This window comes from Arachis ipaensis, chromosome B10, assembly GCF_059453495.1.
Source record: "Arachis ipaensis isolate K30076 ecotype BB chromosome B10, ASM5945349v1, whole genome shotgun sequence".
Taxonomy (NCBI): Eukaryota; Viridiplantae; Streptophyta; class Magnoliopsida; order Fabales; family Fabaceae; genus Arachis; species Arachis ipaensis.
Genome location: NC_142435.1, coordinates 105383185 through 105387311, shown reverse-complemented (window position 1 = coordinate 105387311; position 4127 = coordinate 105383185). Strand labels below are relative to the sequence as shown.

Genomic DNA, 4127 nt, shown 5'->3' with positions numbered 1-4127 from the left:
ATATTTAGTTATTGCATGCTATTTAGTTTCTTTCTATTTACATTTCTTGCTTATTGAGCACTCTATTGCAATTCCTAGGGAGAACGACCCAGGATTTAAATCTTCCGGTTATTTTGTGTTGACTGTGACATCTTATATTTAAACTTTGATGTTGGGATTCCATTGCCGGTTTGAACTATGCTATCAATGAAGAAGTTCTCTTTTCTAGAATGAAATTCTAAACCGGCATAAATCCTTCTCATCAATGACTCATTGATGAGCGGATATTTTATACGCTTTTTGGCATCATTTTCATATAGTTTTTAGCATGTTTTCGTTAAGTTATATTAAGTTTCATAGGTTTTAGTGAAAACTCACATTTTTGGATTCTACTTTGAGTTTTTGTGTTTTAATGCAATTTCAGGTATTTTCTAGATGAAATTGAGGAGTTGGAGCAAAAGTCTGATTCAGAGGCAGAGAAAGCACTGCAGATGCTGTCAGGATTTGACCTCCTTGCACTCGAAAGAGCTTTTCTGGAGCTGTAGACATCCAAATGGAGCGTTCTCAATGGCCATGGAAAGCTAACATTCAGAGCTTTCCAGCAATATATAATTTTCTATACTTCGCTTCAGAATTAAAGGCCCAAAACTGGTGTTCAACGCCATCCATCTACCTCAGTCTAGGCATCCAATGCCCACAAGGAGGAGACCAGCGTCCAACGCCCAAGAAAGTGCCCCTAGCCGGCATTCAATGCCCTAGAGCCTTCCTAGCATGTGGCTTGCTCTTTTGCTCAGCCCAAACACTCACCAAGTGGGCTCCGGAAGTGGATTTTGCACTAAAAGACTATTTTACCCTTCTTATATAATCCTTAGTCATTAGTCTAGTATTTATTTGAGAACTTTTACACTTTCTCGGGAGGAGAGACCGAACACTTTACACGTTTTCATTATATTTTCTATTAGTATGAGTCTCTAAACCTCCTAGGTTGAGGGGAGGAGCTCTGTTGAGTTTTATGGATTAATAAAAGTATTACTGTTCTATTTCAATTCGTGTTTGATTCTCTATTCTAAGATGTATCTTTGTTCTTCATCCTTATGAATGTGTTGAACCGGCACAAGGTTATCTCATTCTACATGGGTTCAGAGTGAGTCTTTCATGGGACAATGATGAACCACTAGCTTGATTATACATCTCTTAGATGGCTAATCCACGACTTCGTTGGGGACTTCTCGAGACACCAGTTCAGCCGAGGTATCGGGAGATTATAGTCTTTGTGGTAGAGGCTAGAACCAAAGGCGCAGCATTCTTTGATCCGGAAGATTCGACCTTGTCTGTGGCATTTTGAGTAGGATCACTAAGGGGAATGGATTGCAGGAGCTTCACCCTCAATCAGACTGGATGCACACTAACCCTGGTGTTCAGCTATGGAGGAGAGTCGGCGACCTTTCAAGAAAGGCGTTGATCACATACAGCCTGCCATAGAAGAAATCATTCACAGTTGGAGGAGATAGTAAAACCAAATTGATCCAGAAGAATAAAGCATCTCCGAAGCCTTAACCATCTTCTCATCATTGCATTCACCATCAACTGAGTAACGTTATCTTTATTTTACTTTTATGCATTTTAAACAACCAACCAACTTTTCTATCTGCCTGACTAAGATCTACAAGATAACCATAACTTGCTTCAAATCACAATCTTCGTGGGATCGACCCTGACTCACTCAGGTATTACTTGGACGACCCAATGCACTTGCTGGTTCAGTTGTACGAAGTGTAATTCAGCGCACCAAGTTTTTGGCACCGTTGCCGGGGATTGTTCGAGTTTGAACAAACTAACGGATTATTTTGTTGCTTAGATTAGGTATTGTTTTAATTTTATTTGAGACTTTTATTTTCTTTTTTTGAAAAAATCAAAAAATTTTCAAAAACCTTTTCTTTTCTTTATTAATCTTGATCTTTGGTTTGAGTCTTTTGTTCTTGTTCTTGTTAGAGTTCAAATTTCTTATTTTCTTTTTCCAAAAATTTTCAAAAATAGTGTCTTTTGTTTGAGTCTTGTGTCAAATCTTAAGTTTGGTGTCTTGTGTGTGTTCTTTATTTCTTTAAATTTTCAAAAAATTGTTCTTGGCGTTCTTCTTGATCTTCAAATTGTTCTTGTTTTTCTTTTTGTTTTGATCTTTAAAATTTTTAAGTTTGGTGTCTTTAGGTATTTTTCTTTAAAATTTTCGAAAACTTAGTGTTCTAGATCTAAAAATTTTAAGTTTGGTGTCTTTTGTTTGTTTTTCTCTTTCATCATTAATTCAAAAAATAAAAAAAAATATCTTTTCTATCTTTTCACTTTAATTTTCAAAAATATCAGAAAGATTTTCAAATTTTAATTTCAAAATTTCTATCTTATCTTATCTTAGTTTTAAATTTCAATTTTAAATCTTTTCAAAATCAAATATTTTCAAAAGTCATATCTTTTTCAAATTGCTATCCTATCTTTTTATCTTTCTTTAAAATTCAAAAATCTTATCTTATCTTATTTCAAATTTAAATTTTAAAATTCAATTTTCAAAATTTAAAATTTAAATTTCAAATTTCAAATTTCAAAATCAAATCTTTTTCAAAAATCAAATTTCAAATCTTATCTCTTTTAAATCTTTTTCAAATCTTTTTCAAATTCTTATCTTATCTTTTTCAATTTCAATTTCAAAATCAAATCTCTTTCAAACCTTTTCAATTTCTATCTTATCTTTTCTAATTTTAAATTTCAAATTCAAATCTTTTCTAATCTTCTATCTTATCTTGTTTTCAAATCTTTTCTTAATCAGTTACTTGTTTTCTCTTTCTTCATTTTCAAAACTTCCTAACTAATTCTTCTCTCTTTTAATTTTTGAAAATATTTTCTCTATTTCTCTCTCCTCTTTTTCAAAAATTCATTATTTAATTTTCAAATCTTTTTAGTTAATTAGTTTTATTTTTGAATTTAATTAATAAATAAAAATAAAAATAACAATATTTTCTCTTTTCACTTCTAATTTTTGAATTTCTATCCCTCTCTTTTTGAATTCTCTTTCTCTTTTCTTTTATTTTCATTCTTTTTTTCTTTCTTCTTCACATTTCACAGGGAGTCCTCTGTTCTTGAACATAGAGATCCCATTCTTCTTCTTTATTATTTTTTTTCTTGTTTATGAGCAGGAACAGGGATAAACAACCTTTCTTTAATCTCAATCCTGAACCTGAGAGGACCTCAAAGAGGCGTTTACAACAAGCTAAAGCACAACACTCCAGAAGAAACTTCTTAGAAAATTTCGAACAAGAAGCTGAGAACATGGCAGTCGAGCCTAATCATGAAGAAGATGCAAGAAAGGTTCTAGGTGACTACACTATACCAACTTCTGATTTCTATGGAAGAAGTATCTCCATAGCTGCCATTAAATCAAACAACTTTGAGCTTAAACCTCAATTAGTCTCTCTAATGTAACAGAATTGCAAGTTCCATGGACTTCCACTGGAAGATCCACATCAGTTTCTATCTGAATTCTTGTAAATCTGTGACGCTGTTAAGAACAATGGAGTGGATCCTGAGGTCTACAGACTTATGCTCTTTGCCTTTGCAGTTAAAGATAGAGCTAGGATATGTTTGGATTCTCAACCTAACGCTTTCTTGGCCAAATTCTTTCTACCTCAAAAGATGAGTAAAATCAGAGTGGAGGTTCAAACCTTCAAACAAAAAGAAGGTGAATCCCTCTATGAAGCTTGGAAAAGATACAAGCAACTGATCAGGAGATGTCCTCCTGACATGCTCTCAGAACGGTCTATGCTAGGCATCTGCTATGATGGTCTTTCTAAGATGTCCAAAATATCATTGGACAGCTCTGCAGGTAGATCACTCCACTTGAAGAAAACGCCTGCAGAAGCAAAAGAACTTATTGAGATGGTTGCAAACAACCAATTCATGTACACTTCTGAGAGAAATTCTGTAAACAATGCGGTAGCTCAGAAGAAAGGAGTTCTTGAAGTAGACACTCTGAATGCCATATTGGCTTAGAACAAGATCTTGACCCAGCAGGTCAATATGATCTCTCAGCATTTGACTAGAATGCAAGCTGGAACTGGCAGCAGTCAAGAAGCTTTCTCTGAAGTAGAAGCTTATGATCCTGA

General features: G+C 34.0%; 1 non-coding gene across 1 annotated transcript; it reads right to left on the bottom strand.

The window, feature by feature from the left end:
- Positions 1-3663: 3663 nt before the first annotated feature.
- On the bottom strand, positions 3664-3772 carry LOC148581182 (small nucleolar RNA R71). The gene has a single exon (XR_015895547.1). It is a non-coding gene; the product is annotated as a small nucleolar RNA R71 (small nucleolar RNA).
- Positions 3773-4127: the final 355 nt, after the last annotated feature.